The 20298-nt window shown below is 40.3% G+C and overlaps 1 long non-coding RNA gene across 1 annotated transcript in view; it reads right to left on the bottom strand.

Moving 5' to 3' along the window:
- Window positions 1-16644, bottom strand: part of LOC123593125 — a 53201-nt gene extending 36557 nt beyond the window's left edge. Inside the window, exons 1-2 of the long non-coding RNA XR_006710139.1 lie at window positions 16245-16644; window positions 13029-13122 (exon numbers count right to left, since the gene is read on the bottom strand). This is a non-coding gene — a long non-coding RNA (uncharacterized LOC123593125). The remainder of the gene's footprint in view (window positions 1-13028; window positions 13123-16244) is intronic.
- Between the last annotated feature and the right edge of the window lie 3654 nt (window positions 16645-20298).

The raw sequence follows: 20298 nt of genomic DNA, 5'->3' as shown, positions 1-20298 counted from the left end.
GCAGGTTTCAATTATACAAGTGCACTGTTAGCCACTATAGCCACCATGTTATACATCAGATCCTCAAAATTTATTAATCTTATAGCTGAATGTTTGTACCCTTTTACCAAACTGTCCCTATTTCCCCATCCCCCAGCCCACGGTAGTCACTTTTCTACTCTTTGTTTCTATAAGTTTTACTTTCATTAGTATTAGGTTATAGGTTCCACAATTAAGTGATACCATGCATTATTTGTTTTTCTCTGGCTCATTTCACCTGAAAAATACTCTATCGCTTTATTCTGCCCTCCATGCTTTCTGAGGAGAAATATGCTATAACCCTAATTGTTTTTCCCTTGTAGGTATGATGTCATTTTTCTCTGGCTGCTTTAAAAAGTGGGGGTTTTTTTTGGTCTTTAGTTATCAGGAATTTAATTACGATATGTCTTGTATAGACTTCTTTGGGTTCATCTCTTTGACAGTCACGCAAATTCTTGAATCTGTAGGTTTATGCCTCTTGCAAAATTTGCCAAGTTTTCAGCTGTTATTCCTGCAAGTACTTTTGCAGCCCTTCCCTCTTTCCCCTCTTCTTCCAGAATCTGATGACATGATGCTAGATCTTTTGTTTTAGTACTACAGGTCTTTGAGGCTTTGTTCTTCTTCTTCTTCTTCTTCTTCTTCTTCTTCTTCTTCTTCTTTTTCTAGTTTGTCTCTTTCTGTTTTTCAGAGCAGTTCCTATTGTTCTATCTTTCTGTCCACGGATTTGTTTTTCTTCTGCCCCCCACCCACTGAGCTTTTTATTCCAGTTAGTGTATTTTCATTCCTAAAGTACGCGTTCGGTTCTTCATATTTTCTAGTTCTTTGCAAAAGCTTTCTATCTTTCATTTGTTTCGATAGGTTTATAGTTGCTTGTTGAAGCATTTTCATCATGGCTGCTTTAAAAGATTTGCCAGGGGGCGCCTGGGTGGCGCAGTCGGTTAAGTGTCCGACTTCAGCCAGGTCACGATCTCGCGGTCCATGAGTTCGAGCCCCGCGTCGGGCTCTGGGCTGATGGCTCAGAGCCTGGAGCCTGTTTCCGATTCTGTGTCTCCCTCTCTCTCTGCCCCTCCCCCGTTCATGCTCTGTCTCTCCCTGTCCCAAAAATAAATAAACGTTGAAAAAAAAAAAAATTTAAAAAAAAAAAAAAAAAGAAAAAAGATTTGCCAGATAATTCTGTCTCTATTGGCCTCTATTGATTATCTTTGCATACAGTTTGGGATTTTCCTGGCTCCTGGTACGATGAGTGATTTTTATGCAAAACCTGGGCATTTGCATCTTATGTTATAAGACTTGGGATCTTATTTACACCTTCTGTTCCAGCTGGCTTTCTCTGACACCACTCCATCACAGTGAAAGAGTGAGCTGCCTCATTACTGCCAAGTAGAAGTAGAAGTCCAGTTCCACTCAGCCTCAGTTGATACCTGAGTTGGAAGGATTCCTCGTTACTGTCTGCAGGAGATGGGAGTTCTGGCCCTTCTGTGGTCCTCACTGCCACCACTGGGGAGGTGGCCCAATTACCGCTGGGCAGTGGGAAAAGTCTTGACCCTTCACTAGCATCCTCTGACGTTATGCCATCTAGGAGAGAAGAAGCTCTACATTACTGCCACGTTGGGGTGGAAGTCCATGTTGCCCACTTGGTCTCCAGTGACACAGTGGAGGTGTGGGGAAGGCTAGTTCCCAGCAGTGGGGATGAAAGCCTCAGCTCCCTATTTGGCCTTTTCTGATTCCATCGTGGCGAGTTAGTGAGATGCCTGTTGTAGCCCCACAAAGGTGGAAGTCCAAGCCTCCCACTCAGTCTTTGCTGGTGGGCGTAGGGACGGGTGAGTCTTCTCTGTGGTGCTTGGTTGAGGTAGGTGGTTATTGGCCAAGAGTTTGCATCTTTCAAGGCAACCCCTTTCGTGGTCCTTTGATGAGAGAGAGCAGGCTTCACGGCACTTTTTTTCATCTGTGCTCACTGGTGTTTCTCGTTTCTTCCACTCTAAGTCTGGGATGTATTAGGTAAAAAGAAAACCTGGGGGGTTCACCACTGTGCCATCCTTTGGGTCCCAAGCTCCCTAGCCATTCTGCCTTCTTCTCTTTACCTTTCAGAGTTTTTGTATATTTGTTTAATACATAACATTCAGGGTTTTTAGTTGTATTTAGTGAGAGGAATGGGGAAAAGTATAGTTTGCTCTGTATTCCTGGAAACAGAAGCTCCCTAGTGTTGAATTTTATCAGAAGCTTTTTCTACATCTACAGATAAGATGTTTCTTTTTGACTTTTTGATGTATTGATTTGACCTAATGATATATTAACAAATCTTCTAAAATAAATACATAGTATCAGTTTTTTTTTTTTAAATCATAAATAGAGCTACCCTATGACCCAGCAATAGCACTGCTAGGAATTTACCCAAGGGATACAGGAGTGCTGATGCATAGGGGCACATGTACCCCAATGTTTATAGCAGCACCTTCAACAATAGCCAAATTATGGAAAGAGCCTAAATGTCCATCAACTGACAAATGGATAAAGAAGATGTGGTTTATATATACAATGGAATACTACTTGGCAGTGAGAAAGAATGAAATCTGGCCTTTTGTAGCAACGTGGATGGAACTGGAGAGTGTGATGCTAAGTGAAATAAGTCACACAGAGAAAGACAGATACCATATGTTTTCACTCTTATGTGGATCCTGAGAAACTTAACAGAAGACCATGGGGGAGGGGAAGAAAAAAAAAGGTTGGAGAGGGAGAGAGCCAACCATAAGAGACTCTTAAAAACAGAACAAACTGAGGCTTGATGGGGGGTGGGAGGGAGGGGAGAGTGGGTGATGGGCACTGAGGAGGGCACCTGTTGGGATGAGCACTGGGTGTTGTTTTGAAACCAATTTGACAATAAATTTCATATTAAAAAAATAAAAAAAATAAATGTAGGTATTATAGGAATATGTGCATGCAAATTAGATACACTTTTAAAAAAGAAGACTGTGTATTGAAAATAATAATTACCATTTATGTAAAAAATAGTTTAAATGAAACATTATTCTCTAGTTCTTAGAAACATCATTGACATATATCTTAAAGAGGACTGCTTATTATCGGATTTTCAGAGACAACAATGCCCATTTTCTTCTTCTCCTCTTTTCCCTATCAGTTTAAAACTCAATTTAAAATTGAATTTACAAGAATGGTGCTCAGAATATTTTAATACTTGGTTTATTTTTACTTACATAAGGTCCTCGTTAAACTGGCAACCTGATTCTTGCAGTTGCTCAAGGCAGAAATCTTAGAGTTCTTGATCCTTCCTTTCTCTCTGCCTAATTATCTCTTTAGCTTTATATCCACGTATCTTGTTTTCCCTTCCTTTAGGCCCTCTCTGCCCCCTACCACCCCTGTTCCCAGCCCCCCATATAAAATAGAACTCCCACATCTTTCCCTTTCTTCCTTACTGTATCTTTTCAGTTATCCCTACCCGACATGTTCTGTATTTAGTTGTGTATCCAAACTGTAAGCTCTATCAGGACAGGGAGTTCACTTTGTTCACTGCTCTAGTCTAGGTCCCAGGACAACATCTAGCATGTTGTCGGGACTCAATAAATATTTGTTGGATGAGCGAATCGATAAAATGATAGAGACGGTGGTGTATTAGTGACTTCAGTGAAGACTGGCTTGTCTTTGTGCTTTTCATTCTCATTTGGCATCCATATTTCTTAATATTGCTTCATCTTGATATTGCAAAGCCAAAGCTTATGCTTTAACACAGCAAATGAAGTCCCCGAATAAGAAAGGCCGACTCTCAGGTTTGGAACAAGCCACCAGAATAAAGGTTTGTCTCCACCTTGATACAGTATGTATCATGGACCATAATTATGGTACATCTTATGGACAGTATGCTAATGAAGAGCATGGCAAAGGACCCACGCAGAGTTTAATTGGAAATCACCACTGCACTTGAGTCCCACCTTTCTGCACAGAGCCATTCATCATGAGTGACAGCCAGGAGAAGGAGGAGAAGCAGCAGATTCTTCCACAGACCACTCTCCCGCTTGCTTGCCTCACCCCGTCATTCTGTTTACAGTCCTCTTTGTTGGCGGCAATCATTCCCAGAGGATGTATTTATCACCATGGAAAAAACCCAAGTGACATCAGCAGCAGCACTTACAACTCTGAGCTCTGGTCCAATAAGTAATGTGTGCTCAGTGCACGGGAGTGTTGAAGCAGCCCCTAATGTTATCAAGAACCAAACCCGGTCGGCAAGCTCCGGTCCTCCCTGTGAGCTGGTTAGACAAGCAGAAGCCCAGGCCTCACCCAGACCCGCATTTTAACACGATCTCCGGAAATTTGTATAAATACTGAAATTGGAAGAACATTGGTCTATAAGTTCTGACTAATGTCTAAAGCCAGCGACTCTTTAGGACATGTTTTAAAACCCTCATATCACAAATACAATTCAACTAACGTGAGAAAACGAGGCTTTTCACTTCTCACCCAGGGGATGTAAGAGAACAGAAGTTGAATTAACACACTGAATTGACCTATGTGGGTATGCAGTTTCTAAAGCTCTTATGTGTAACTCTCATTTCATTTGCTGGAAGGTGCGTGTTATCATTACTGTTTTCAGTAAAGCATATTCGTATTCAGGAAACTGGACTGACTTTCCTCAGGTGACTCAGCTAGTAAATGGCATAAAAATTGCCAGGACCAATTCTTAGACACCGCCCCCCAAACTCCAATCCAGTTCTCTTTTCTCTCATCATAAAATTGTCTCCCTTCTTTCCTTCCTTCCTTCCTTGGTAAAAGATGATATATAAACACTCAAAGCACATTCCCCCGTTCCCATAACCGAATCCCACATTCATTGAATGCCGCACAGCTCTGAAGCAATCTATTTTTGATGATTCTTTGCAAATCACTTATTTGCATCTATCTGAAAGGCCCCTCCCTCTTGTGAATGCTCATCGTTTGGTTAATGTTGTAAAGATAAAGACTAAGTATGTCTTTGGGATCAGCTAAAGGAGTGCTCAGCATTGCAGCAATCTGTAAAGAGATCCCTAGTTAAGTGGTGCCATTTAGCTTTAAATTAGGCTCATGAATATTTTTACTGCTACAAAGAAAAAAAAATTAACATAATTTTGGGAGGAGGAATACATTGTAAGAATTTGAGAAGAGGGCCATACCCAGTAGTTTCCTAAAAAGGTCTTTCAAAGATACATGGGAAAGAAAGTATCTCTATTTGACTTAATGTGTGTTTGTGGTGGGGGTAGGGGTGGGGGGAATGGGAGGGGGAGCTACAGAAGGTTATGCATATGTACACACACAAATTGATCCTAATACCCACTTAAACATCTTGCTTTGCACCACTTTGGGACCTACCCTATACATTTTAGCTGATGTCGTGGCAGAATCTGCGGAAGACTGACAATAACAGCATTGTTATTATAAACAGTTTGTTTATAATCTGTCTGATTATAAACAGATAGTTTTCCGTACACAGAATCAGTTATTAAATTAGAGTATAATTAGATGAGCTCCAGAATATCATGAATACTTGTGCTTTTAAATTCTTCTAGCAGATTCTTTGCTAAAAATAATTGAAGAGCTGAACGGTTTAAAAGCATTTAGTCTTCCACAAACCTCTCATTAAACGGCTGTTGGTGGGGGGGGGGGGCGGCGGGTACACAAAATATTAAATGTAACAGATTTATAGTGTTTGTTTAGGTGCCTAAACCAGTTGTGTTTGGGAATCTGCAATCCGGTTTGGAGAAAACACGACTTGGGTAGTGTCTGTGCTCCCAACACGCCAGACGGCTGTAAGTTACAAAAGCAGGGCTCAAGAAATAACAGTTGACATTCTGTACCTGCACTAGTACGTCTCAAGGGGCCAAGCAATATGTATTGTCTATACATTGGGTACATCATGTGAATTCTCTGCATGATCCGTTTTTCCGTCAGCCATACTTCATCGGCAATCATTTAATTGAAAATTGGAGCACTATAGGAGGTTCGTAGCTTATTGCCATTATTTAATATTTGTTTTATGACCAGCCAGGAAGGGGCTGTGGAAACCAGCAAGTTTTCTCTTAGGGACTAGATACAATCAGAACCATCAACCCCAAGTATACATAAAACAGGATCTAAATCACATTTATCTCCCACCAGAGAACCAGAAACACAGTGACTATGTCTCCAGAATTAAAAATTAATAGCCATAAAAGGGACTATAAAAGAGGTGAAAAGGATGTAGGTTTTGTAACAATACACAAGGAGCACCGAGAGGACAATTTATTTGCGTTTTGGAGCTGGAAAGTTACCAAGACGGTCAATTGTGTTTAACAATTTTTAAAATGAAAAATGCTTGTTTGCAAAAACCAACTTGAATTCAGTTCAACTTTGTTGTGAAATGGAAGACCTTCAGTCTGAATTTCTTGTTCAACTGACAGTGAAAGGCAACCAGATAATTGCAAAATCTATTCTGTGATGCTTGAGTGCCATGTTATTGAAATAATATTATTTCAATAAGGGGTTGATGGTTCCGATTGTATCTAGTCCCCAATTCTGTGTTATTTGTAAAATCACATATTGACTCTTTCTCAGGGAAAATGTGCCTCGACCTTAAAATGAAACTAATGCAACCACAATATCTTCTAATTCATTTCATAATATGTTAGCACAGAGTCACTTATTTATCCATCTGGCATTACTTTTCACTACACTACATTTTTTAAAGAAACAAGGGTAGGAATTTTATCTGTTGTATTTAATAGGACAGTTGGTACTCTGTGCTGGTAAAATTAATAGCATTTCACTGAATACAATTCCTTGTATGGCTGTAGATGAGAAGGATTATATTTTATATTTGTATATCCTATACTTACATTATGCATTTTCTAAGAATCTCGACACTTTGGGATCTTAACAAATGTCTGTTGAATGACTAACCACCATACATTCCTCTCCCAGACAAATGAACACAATAGGATGAACTGCATACTATTTATCCACACTGGTTGATGATGAACGGGAGGAAAAAGAGATCAGATGTTTTCCAACATCCTAAATTTAAACCACGCAATATCTTTTTGCTATTAGAGGAACATGAAGCGGAGAGATCTAGGGGACAAGCTAGAGCCGGGTTGCAGCTTACCTCTGCCTAGAGGAACAAGAAACCTCTTCTCACCTCAGTCAGCACAGATCTGATTACTTCAGGACAGTTGCCGTCACGTCTCCTACAAATTGCCTTTAGATATGTATTTTTCGGGACACCTGGGTCACTCGGTTGAGCGTCCGACTCTTGGTTTCAGCCCAGGTCATGATCTCGCGGTTCGTGAGTTCGAGCCCCACGTCAGGCTCTGCACTGTGGGCCCGGAGCCTGCTTGGGATTCTCTACCTGCCTGTCTCTCTCCCTCACTCTGTCTCTCAAAAATAAATAAACTTACAAAAAATTCACTTCTAAAAAAAATTATATTTTTCATTTATAGGTCAAAGTGGCTGTCTTTAAAAAAAACAAATGAACCATTTTGGCGAATCTTTCTTGCCCCAGACAGGATTATTGGTCCTTAAAGAATTTTATAAAACCCATTTTACAAAGGTCAAGAATATATCCGTATAAAGAAGACGTCGATGTGAAACCCAACTGTGTGGTTTATTGGCTGCCTGTCTTTGGGAAAACTACAAAACCGCCACATGCCTCAGTTTCCTCATCAGAAAAATGTCAGTAAGAAGAGTTCCTACACCATAGGGTAGTTGTGAGGATTAAATGAGCTAATTCTTTGTTTTTTAAAATTTTTTTCGCACTCATTTATTTTTCAGAGACAGAGAGAGACAGAGCACAAGCAGGGGAGAGGCAGAGAGAGAGGGAGACACAGGATCTGAAGCAGGCTCCAGGCTCTGAGCTGTCAGCACAGAGTCCAACGCGGGGCTTGAACTCACAGACCATAAGATCATGACCTGAGCCAAAGTCGGGAGCTTCACCAACTGAGCCACCCAGGTGCCCCAGAATGAGCTAAGTCTTTTTTTTTTTTTTTTTTAATTTTTTTCAACGTTTATTCATTTTTGGGACAGAGAGAGACAGAGCATGAACGGGGGAGGGGCAGAGAGAGAGGGAGACACAGAATCGGAAACAGGCTCCAGGCTCTGAGCCATCAGCCCAGAGCCTGACGCGGGGCTCGAACTCACGGACCGCGAGATCGTGACCTGGCTGAAGTCGGACGCTTAACCGACTGCGCCACCCAGGCGCCCGGAGCTAAGTCTTATAAAGAACATACAATAGTGCCCTTCACATATAACACTTAATAAATGTTAACTATTATTACTATTTCTCCTGACTTTGTTTGGTTGCTCTTACTTTTAGTTGTACTTTTTTTTTTAAGATGGAAAAACACATAGCGAGACTTACTGTAATGCTTTGTTATGTTTTATTTGCAAAGACAACAATATTCAGAAAAATTTTCAAAATTCCTAATGCTAGCGCTATAACATAACTTTTTTGTTTGTATACATTTCCTTCCTTTTGTCATATGCATGCATTCTTCTACATAGGTGAAATTAACCCATTGTCAAAAAACAAATTTCCTGTTTGTATCCTGTTTTTTTTTCTGCTTGCCATAATCTATACATATTTTATATTTCTATTGGCTTAGTAATACTTTTTTAATGGCTACATAATATTTCAGGCTTTCCACTTTTATGGATAATAGTATAATAGACAGTTTTGCTTTGTTGAAATATTTTCATAGTAAAAATTCTGAACAACAAACTAATAGTAATAACAACAACAACAACAAAAGCCACCACTTAGCCCTGTATTTCCATGGTGATTTCTGGGTAGAGATTTTTGTGTTCTTATGTTCTGTAGTCCTCCCTAACCCACACCCCACTTAGGACCAAAGGATCTTCACAGCAGTCTAGGTATGTGCCTGACAGGGCAGGGTAGTATTGAGGGTTGGAAGCAAGCAAATGTTGACGTACTGGCTCTCTAAAAAATACAAACCCTGTTCTGTAACATTTGCCAATTTCTATGGTGTAAATATTTCCTCCATGACTGATTGGTAGCTACCAGTTGTGTTAACAACTGGCTTGTGAAATCCCTAAAAATTTAACTGGCTCTTGGGAGCTGGTATGAACTGGCTCCAACATAGCAGTGGACGTGAAGTTGAAGCCTTTTCAGATGTTTTACAGCAAGGGTATTCAATGGGCCAGCAACCTAACAGATCACACAGTTCATTCTAATACCTGTGCCTTTGCTACTCAAAATGTGGTCTCAGGACCAGCAGCTTCAGCATCACTAGGATGTTGGACAGGAAAGCAGAATCGAGGACCCTACCTGTGATATACTGAATCAGAATCTGCATTTTTACAAGATGCTAGGGTGATATGTGCACACACTAAAGTTTGAGAAGCACTGCTCCGCCTAGAACAGTGACTTGCTACCTGCACCTGAGAGGACGCCACGCTCACAGAGAGCTTATCCGTCCAGGGATATGCAGTCAGGTTAATGGTGTGCTTGGGTTCAACTGCAAGAAAGCCAAAGTCTCTCAATTAAAGAAAATATTAAGAATTAATCTATTTACTGACTCCATCTGAAGTGTGAAGGCTGATACCCTACTCACTTGACATCTGGTAATAAAATCACATATGTGAACCCTGCTTGAATTTATATTCATTCTAAATAATAAACACGTCATTGGCTGTGTTCCCCTCTACCATTGTTTCCTGAAATCATCTTTCTTTGTACATGAATCCTTGACTCAGAGTCTGCTTCTGGGATGTGTCAGCTAAGATCCTGTCACGTAATCTGGGAGACACAAAGTGCTACTTTGGTCTGAGGAGGAGAAAAGACTGTCCAGCTGAGTTATCACTTGAGTAGACCCTCAGAAACCTACCAGGACTTCTAGAAGTGAGGATTAAAAAAAAGAAGAAAGAGACTCTTAATTAAAGGAGAAGGGGGAACAGCCTACTGTATGCTCAGGAAATAAGGAGAAACATATGTTTAGGAAATCAGTGTTTATTTTAAAAAATACTTCAAAATTCAACCAAATATGTAATTTGGGTGTGGTGCTCCTCAAAGCCTGGTTTGTGGACTGGCAGTGGTCCTTGAACTGTTACCAGTCCCAAAAGGGAAGTACAAAAAGTGACAGAGATGGTCTAGAAATGTTTATAGCAGAGTGACATAATTGTGACACTTTTATTGTATTGAACAAAAATATCAGTCCACAGTGCACTGGGGTGGGGGTGGGGACCCTGGTTTTTCACTATAGATAGTTTGAGAAGCACAGCTCTATAGGCTTTAATCCCCAAAAAGGAAAAAAAAAAAAATCTATCATCTGAGAACTAAGCTATAAAATGGTTTATATGATGAGTACTCAGAGTACTCCTCCTTTAGGAGTTTCCCCGAAAGAGATCATGCTTGCCCAGACCTTACAGAAGGCACCGTATGAATATATTGAAGGAAAGAAATGTCAGTCTGGGAAGGGCTGACAGTTATATCAGCTAAAGAAAAGGAGCCCATCTATCTAACTTCAGTCCTAGAGGGAATCTCAGCCCCTGGCTTTTCCTCAGCCATTTGGGCAAGAATGGATCTTTGGAAGAGATCTGTAAAAATGCACACATTTGTACGCACAGCTCCCCCAGGTCTGAGTCCACAACCATCAGCCGACCATCTAATTTGGTTTCCCATGTAGATCACTCACATGGAGCCCACTCGAGTCATGCAACATGAGTTACCTCGTCTATATCACAGGTTTATTTCCCATAGTTTGGTTTTATACATCAGACTTTGGAGTGCAAATAAAGTCAACTCCCCCCATAAAACACTGATCAAGTTTCGGAGTCTGAGTCTTGTAAATTCACTTATGGATGACGCTAGCTGTAAGGTCTCATGCTATATGGCCGACCCATCCTCCCCTGAGGTGGTCCCCTGTGCTGAGCCCAGCCATCCGAAAATTTCTACAAGAGGATGGGGTCTCAGTCATGGAAGGTACTGGGTACTAAGTCAACTTGTTTAATAAATACATTCAGATCTGTGGAAAACCAAAGAATAAAATATGTGCTACAATGATCCATGGCCAGTCCCATGGACTGTCACTCAGGTTTCGGAACCTCTTGTCTCTTTTTCTGTGGATTCAATCAGATTCTCTATGTGAGGATGTCACTCCTAGAACATATTCAGATAAAAAATCTTGGGGCACCTGGGTGGCTCAATCAGTGAAACGTCTGACTCTTGATTTCGGCTCAGGTCATGATCTCGTGGCCATGAGATGAGCCCTGCCTTGGGCTCCGTGTTGGGCATGGAGGTGCTTAAGATTCTCTCTCTCCCTCTCCCTTTGCCCCTCCCCCACTTAGATGCACATGAGGCATGCACTTGCAGTCTCTCAATAAATGAATAAATAAATAAATAAATAAATAAATAAGATTAAAAAATTCTGTAATCGTAGCCAGTAATTATTAAGTGCTTATTATGTGCACAGCAATGGTGCCAATCATAGTACATAGTCTTATTTAATGTTCCCAGTAATGCTTTGAAATGAGAACCGTTATTTCCGTTATGCAGAGGAGGGCACTGAGGAACAGAGAGATTAAGTAACTTGCCCAAGGTCACAAAGTTAATAAGTATCGAGGGCAAGATTCAAACGCAGGCTCTCTGACGCAGCCTTGCTCTTGACCACTGTTCCATCCTGCTCTGCTTTTTGGTTTTCCAATACTTGTTTTCTCTATTGAATCAGAAAAACTGAGGATCATTAAAGTCTTTGTCTCAAAGAACCAAACCCAAATGGTAGGGAAAATGGAAACTCTGTTGTTTCAGAGTAGATCCATTCTGCTTGCTGGAACTGGAAGAATTCACTTTGCAATTTTCGTTCACATTCAGGTGTTTGAGCGTCGGCTGCTAGAAAGCCTCAAGTCTAGGGGCTTCATCTAGGCGGCTATATCCACGCCAACGGGATTTTTAAAATTTTATACTCCCAGTTTCCTCACCTTTTACGTTTTCTTCAAAATATTAAAAAAAACTCCTAATGATAAAATACATCTTAAAATAGTATGAAAGGGTATTAAGTGAAAAATAAGAATATCCATCTCTCCCACGTTCCCCACAATCCTATCCCATTTCTTAGTGTTACCATTACCAGTCGCTTACAGGTACGTCCATAAATGTTTCTAGGCATTCACAACTAACATTTTTTGATAAATATTACCACACTATATATGATACCCTATCTCTGTTTTTTTTTTTTAACTCAACAACACATCTCCCACATAATTTCTACAAATGTATATAGATCTATTGAATGCTGCATCTCTTGATAGACACTTGTGTGGGACACTGGCAAAGCAGAGGCAGATAAAAGAAAGGAAGGAAAGGGGAAAAAAAGGAAGGAAAGGAAAAGAAAGGAAAGGAAGAAGGAAAAAGGAAAGGAGGAGGGAGGGAGGAAGTAAGGAAAGAACCAACTTTGATAAATTTATACAAAATGTGTTGCAAGATACTCTCACAATCTAAAAAAATCTAGAAAGAAGCTATTTTGATTTAGCATGAAAGGAGTTTTGAGTTTCATGGTTTAAATTTATTTTACATTGGAATTATGCATTACGGGAACACCATAACATTTTCAATGTTCAGGGGTTTAAATTCCATAAACCGTCTCTGAAGCTAAACTCATTATTTAAAAAAAATTTTTTTAATGTTTATTTAGTTTTGAGGAGAGAGAAAGAGAGAGAGAGAACAAGCAAGCAGGGGAGGGGCAGAGAGAGAGAGAGAGACAGAATCTGAAGTAGGCTGCAGGCTCTGAGCTGTCAGCACAGCGCCCGTCGCGGGGCTCAGACTCACAGACCATGAGATCATGACCCGAGCCAAAGTCGGATGCTTAACCGAGCCACCCAGGAACCCCTAAACTCATTCTTTTTAATGGTCCCATCCATTTCACAGAAGTACCATATTTATTTAAGTCCCTATTAAGAGGCATGGGCAAATTTACAATTTATGATTACAAACGACATCACATGAATTTCTAGATCTGCATTTGTTTAGTTTTGCTTACCTGTATTGCATACATCGATATAGATGCCTATAAATTTCTACAAGTCCAACCCTTTCATTTCATTCTGAGAGTTCCTTGGCAATTCAAACGCTTTCTGGAACAAAGAAGAGAAAACAGAATTTCATACAAGAAGATCACAGTATTAATTCAGGTTTTAGGTAGAGGAGACAGTCCCTTTCGTTGCTCTAAATTTTAACTTCAGGAAATGTTGTTGGGAGAACACAACAAACTTCCTTGTATGTGGTAGAAAAGGTTAGAGAGTCTTTCATACAGGTGTAGTTGGTGGAGTTTAGAATCTTCCAGAAAAGTCACCATTCATTCACCAAATGATTTACCATTTTCATCAGTAAATACTGCCATTACACACTCTTCAATTTCCATATTTTTTATTTGCACTCCACACAGTAGCCCATAGGTACTTAGAAACAAGGAAGAAAGGCAAGATTCCTCATTAGCCTTTTTTGTTTGTTTGTTTTTATTACAACAGTCCTGTTGAGATTCAGTGGCTTTTTCACTAGGATGTGATAGGGGCCATTAATTCGGAGCCCTGAGTAGTAAGACAGACTCAGAAATGAGAGTCCCTTTACTTTATTATTTTTTTTTAATTTTTTTTCAACGTTTATTTATTTTTGGGACACAGAGAGATAGAGCATGAACGGAGGAGGGGCAGAGAGAGAGGGAGACACAGAATCGGAAACAGGCTCCAGGCTCTGAGCCATCAGCCCAGAGCCCGACACGGGGCTCGAACTCACGGACCGCGAGATCGTGACCTGGCTGAAGTCGGACGCTTAACCGACTGCGCCACCCAGGCGCCCCCCCCCCCTTTACTTTATTAAGAGATTCTTTTAAAAGTTCAGTGAACAGGACCCATTTTATTTGTGCTGCCTTATACTGAATTAAACTGCAGAACAAATACTCATGATAATGCAAAATCCTATTCTGTTTTACAAGCCAGCAACACTCTTTCCCTTGGAGAACATGCCAGTATATTAGGCAATTTGGACATACACATGAGGGCAGAATTTGGCTTGGAGTAATTAATTTCTAATTAATGATCTGAGGGTGAGTATAAATTGCACATGTGCAAATACGCTCGTCTTTGAACATTCACACCAAGCTTCCTTTGTAGACACTAGCCTGGCTGTGTAGAAAAGATACAGTGTTTGGATGGTAGAACTCAGAATTTCCACAGGTCACCATTTTTCTTAACCCCAAGACTTTGTTTTCCAGAACTCGAACCCATTTTATATTTAGTTCCATTTTTGAAACTGGACAGCCATGTTGGAACCCCACGTTTCCTGGAGAATCTGCTGTTTCCACAGGGCAAAGCCCCAGGTCCCTGACTGCCTTGTAAGGAGTGACTCCCCACGATTATTTAATCCTTAGTACACATAGTTTACCTGATTAGTCACCAATACAGCTAATGTAAGACAAATACTCATCTTGGGAGGAGAATGTCTGTAACTTGAATAATGCCCAAGGGAATATGTATGACCTCACACCTCCAACCCAGACATTGGTGAATTTCAATTATTTGTTCAGAAGGGCCATTCATAATTGCCTGGTGTAAGCCTGCCTTTAGGATGCAAAGCAGAAGACAATGAAAACGCTACCCTGCGAATTAGGGCAGCAGCACTTAAACATATAAATTAACTAGGCCTCTTTTCACATCGCCCCCTTTCTATTCTGAGAGGTTTCAGTCTGGTGACATCAAAGACAGGATTATGGGAGAAGATAAAAACTTGATCTAATGTCCATGTTTGAAGTCATGAAAGTCCTCCTCTCTCCATGGCAAAATAACCCTCTTCATGACACACACACAAAAACCAGGGTCCAGGTGCAAAGGGGTTGGGGGCGGGGTGAGGACGGGGGAAGGCCCCGGCTTCCCGAGGTTGTAGTAATAACTGGGTGTTAAAGCCCCACACTGCCAAATGTGCTAATAGATTGTTTGTAGGCCTGGGCGGGCTTTGTTCTGCAAATTAATATGTTAAGTCTTTCTTTTAAGCCCTTGTGATGTTGGGATGGTTCTTTAATGAGATTTTAACTGGGTTTCCCCTTACTGCCGGCAAAGACTAGAACAGAAATTTTTCTGAGGTGAAAGGAGAGTGATCTTTAACTTCATCCTCATGAACAGACATTTCCTTTAATGTCATTCGTCAATCATATTTTTTGCCCCATAACAAACTATGTTACTTGTGTCCACTGCGTCAATGGGACACGAAGCATAAGCATTCACATTAACTAATAGGCTTAAAAATGTCCTCGGATTAGTTTCTTTGGGGGTGAAAGTTTGCAGGAGGAACGTATACTATAATTTGACGACATTCTCTTACTTGGGAATTCACAGAAACTGTTTGAGATGAACACAAGCCTTGGCCCTTTAAAAATATATGCAGCTGCATTGCCCGGCGTTGCAGCCTGAAAGATTTATTTTCAAAACTCTGCAAGCTACAGCCCCATGACTTTTAAAGTCTTTAGTTCTTTAAGCACTAAATCAGCATTCAAGTGGCCGGTTAATCTCCCAAGGGCCAAAATGAAGTGCTCCGGCCTAGTTTAGGACACAGACTGACTGTTGGAAAACTCTTTCTTAGCACCAAACCTAGTAAGCAAGGAATATAAACGAATATAAACAGAGCAATTTTGGACAAAATTGCCGTACGAGCTTCCTTCTTCACTTTCTCCTTTTTTCTTACTCTGCAGACTTGTGTGCACTTGAATCAAAAAGCAGAAAAACGGATTTTATGGTGGGGAGGGAGGCAGCATGTATTACGACTTCGTCTGACACACTTAGTTGTTTAGTTTCAATAACTATGAAAAGCTCTTGGTTCCTCTGTATTCCCAGCCTCCTTGAGTGCAGGTGTCAGAGTCTTTCTTATTGCTTTTCATATACTATGATTGGGACAGCTCCAAAGGAAAAAGGCAGCCTACCATGGCAAGTACGTTCCATTCTGGACAATGGCTCTGCCTAACATTTGAAGAGGGCTTTAATCTCCTTATATTTATCTAAGTTTAACAGAAAAATTAAACCTCCTAGGTCTACCTAAAGGTCTCTGCTATGTGATAGTCGGCGTGGGTCTCACTGTTTTCTAGAAAAGACAGATTTAAAGAAGGAAACCAAAGGAGCCCAACAGCTTAGAAGTCTGAGCAGCTGATGACTTGCACCAGCCTCAGTGTTGCCTCCTTACACATGCCTCAGTTTTATGTTTTTATATTTACCTTATATGTTATTTGGTTAAATGGGATAAAGGTCAATTGCTTATTCTCTTGAAGAACATGTGTCAGACTCCTAATTTCTATTTCCAAAGGCATTTAAAAAGTTATCCCATACAAAACTTGAAAACTCATGTAGAGAAGTTACAAAAATGGTCTACAATTAGTTTTTAGAACATAAGCCACATACTAGAAACTGGTAAAATAGACTCTTCTCTAAGGAATCTTGGTAAAGAAACTTTTGCTCAGTGCCAATATTCGCAGATTTCTCTATCTTCAAAATCCTTTCTGTTCTGGACTGGTCCTCCAAGGTACAACCAGACCTATGCAATCTATTTTCCTCAAAACCCTCCAAAACATGAATTGCCATGCCTTGAATGTTGGTTATCTCATGGCCTCAGGTAAATGCTCAGCCTTTGTAAACAATTCTGTTGGGAACCTGTGGCTGGGACGTGTCTCTATGCCCCATTGCTAAATCATAACCACGAGTCAGGCATTCTTTCCCAGATGACCCATTCGCTAGCATACACGCTCCCATGGTATTTCTTCTAGACTTGGTACTTGACCTTTGCTATTCAGTGAGAACAAGAGAAGATAAAATATGAGTTTGCTATACTTCCTGAATCATTGGAATAGCTCTGAGATGTACGAACTTGAACCAGAGTGACTTAGAGGAGAGCTTTGGGACTTCCTGATTATCATAGAGTTAGATCTTCCATTTGGGCACACACTTCCAGTCTGGTTCCGGGTGTTGTTGCTACTGTGTAAATTCTTGCAAGGTTAAAGTCAAAGCTTTTCATTTCCTGATGGGGTTCTGGAGAACTTGGTGGGTGATTTCTAGGACAATGAAGGAGGGAGCAACTCTAATTCTTTAAGAGGTCCTTGAAGGTCCTTGTAAGCACAGTAGTTCAGGTTGGCCCACCCTTCATGATGACGATGATGATGGTGATGGTAATGACTCACATTTACAGTGATGATGGGGGTTGCTTGAAACGTTCTTCAATCAGGTCAGTCCTTGGGACAAGTCAGACTGAAAGTGACTGATCATTTAACGTGTTCTCCATACCCTGCATTGCTGGTTATGCACCTTTCACGCTCTCATTTCTCCAAGTTCCCAACCGATGAGAAGCTGAAAGACCATGTTACGCACATTCCATGCCAGACATCTGGATGGAACTTACGCAGAGAAACAGCAGTTATCATTAATGAGATCTGCCTAGCTAGCTGATTCTGTAGGTTTTCTGTCTACTTCATCAGTCATTAAGGGAGAAGCATTGAAATATCCAACTATAACTGCAGAGCTATCTAATTCTTCTTTCAGTTATGTCATTTTCACTTGATGTATTTTGGGGTCTTATGCATTTGTTTTGAGTAGCAGACGTTGGTTGTTTTCTTAAGGTTTTATCATCAACGTTATTAGAAAAAGCAAACTCAAGTGTAGAAACCTTGACAAAGAGACTAATGTCAATTAGCAACTGATGATAATTGGTGCACCTGGGCGGCTCAGTTGGTTGAGGCTCAGACTCTTGATTGAGACTCTGGTCATGGTCTTGTGGTTCATGGGATGGAGCCCCACACTGGGGATGCGCTGGTAGTGCACAGCCTGCTTGGGATTCTCTTCTCTCTCTCTCTGACCCCCCCCCCGCTCTCTCTCTCTCTCGCAAAATAAATAAACATTAAAAAAATGAACCTGATAATCGTTATCAAAATCTAAACTCTTGTTTCTTTACAAGACTAAATATAGTGCGTGTGCATCTGTCTGCCTGCTCATGGGCATGAGGAACAGTCTTCTCCATTTGAGCAACAGTGGAAATAAAAGTTGCCAGCTACTGCAGAAATGTGTGTGACTTCCACTGTTCCCATCAGTAAGAGGGGATACCTTTTCTATAACATCTAAAACATACAAAGCTATGAATCCATTTACTTCATTATAATCTTTCTGCAAAGGGATAAAATTGGATCTACACCTCACATTCTGCATTACTTGATATGTAAGAAAGGAGGGAAAAGAAGAATGCATATATGTAGTTCCTTAAGTTTGTAAAATAAAGCTCCAGAAAGACAAATCAGAAATGAATACAAATAGTTACCTATGGGAATAGAGGGGAGAGGGGTGGGAAGTGAGATTTCTCTTAAGTATATCTTTTAATATACTTTATTTTGCTGCTTTATTGAAGTATGATTGGCACATGAAAAGCTGTACATATCTAATATGTGCGACTTGGTGAGTTTGGGCATAAGTACCCCTATGAAACCACCACCATCAAGGCCATAGACACAACCAAAACTTCCCAAAAGTTTCTTTCTACACCCTTCATGACAATGATGATGACGATAATGATGATGGCGATGATAATGTGTGTGTGATAAGAGGACTTAACACAAGATCTACCTTCTTAGCAAATTCTGAATATACAATACAGCATTGTAGCTATGAGCACCAGGCTATCTAGTAGAAATTCTATTTATCTTTCATAACTGAAACTTTGTACCCTTTGATCATCATCTCCCCACCTTCTATTCCCCCTAACCCCTGATAACCATTCTACTCTCTGCTTCTATGTATTGGACTATTTTAGGTTCTACATATAAATGCGATGATTCAGTACTTGTCTTTCCAAGTCTGGTTTACTTTATTCAGAGTAATGTCCTTCAGATCCATTGTGTTGTTGCAAATGGCAGGATTTCTTTCCTTTTTAAAGGCAGAATAATTTTCCACTGTATGCATATACTACATTTTTGTCTGAGAGAAAGAGAGAGAGAGAGAGCGAAAGAGAGAGAGAGCGAGCGTGCACGCGCGATGGAGGGGCAGAGGCAGAGGGGGAGTGTCCTAAATAGGCTCTATGCCTAGCATGGAGCTCTACTCCAGGCTTGATCTCACGATGCTGATCCATGGCCTGAGCCAAAATCAAGAGTTGGAAGCTTAACTCCCTGAACCACCCAGGCAACCCCACACTACATTTTCTTTATCCATTCATCTGTTGATGAACATTTAGGTTGTTTCCATATCTTGGCATTGTGAATAACGTCACAGTGAACATGGGAGGGTGGATTTCTCCTTAAGACCCTGCTTTCAATTCTTTTGCATGTATACACAAAAGTGTGATTGCTGGATCATATGATAGCCCTGTTTTTAAATTTTAGGATCTTCCACACTATCGTCCATAAATGCTGTATCGCTGTACATTCCCAGCAACAGACCAGGGCTCCCTTTTTTCCACGTCCTTACAAACGTCTCGTTCTCTTTTGCTTTTATAATAACGACCACCCTTACAGCTGTGAGATATTATCTTGTGGTTTTAATTTGCATTTCCCTGATGATTAATGATGTTGAGCACCTTTTCACATACCTGTTGGTCACTGGTATGTTTTCTTTGGAGAAATGTCTATTCAAGTCCTTTGCCCTTTTTAAAATGTATTTTGATGAAGTTTTTTTTGTTGTTGTCATTCCATTGTAGGAGTACTTTATATATTTTGCTTATTAACCTCTTATCAGATACATGGTTTGCAAGTATTTTCTCTCATTCTACAGGTTGCCTTTTAATTTGCTGATTGTTTCCTTTGCTGTGGCATTTTAGTTTGATGTATATTTTTGTCCAATTTTAAGTTTTGTTTATTTTTGCTTTTGTTTGTGCTTTTGGGGTCATACCCAAAAAAATCATTCATTGCCAATGCCAATGTCAAGGAGCTTTCCCTCTATGTGTTCTTTGAGGAGTTTTATTTAATGCTCACATTTAAGCATTCAATCCATTCTGAGTTGATTTTTCTTTAAGGTGTAAGATAGGGCTCCATTTCATGCTTCTGTGTGTGGTTGCACAGTTTTCCCAACACCATTCATTGAAAACATTATCCTTTCCCCATTTTGCAATCTTGGTGCCCTCATCAAAAATTAATTGACCGTATACGTGCAGATTTATTTCTGGGCTCTCTATTTTGTCCCATTTACCTAACGTCTATTTTTATGCCAACATCTTACTGCTTTCATTGCCATAGCTTTGTAATATAGTTTGAAATCAGGAGGTGTGATGTCTCTAGTTTTGTTCTTCTTGCTCAAGATTGT

Source organism: Leopardus geoffroyi, chromosome D4, assembly GCF_018350155.1.
Source record: "Leopardus geoffroyi isolate Oge1 chromosome D4, O.geoffroyi_Oge1_pat1.0, whole genome shotgun sequence".
Lineage (NCBI taxonomy): Eukaryota > Metazoa > Chordata > Mammalia > Carnivora > Felidae > Leopardus > Leopardus geoffroyi.
This window is presented reverse-complemented; position numbering and strand designations above follow the sequence as displayed.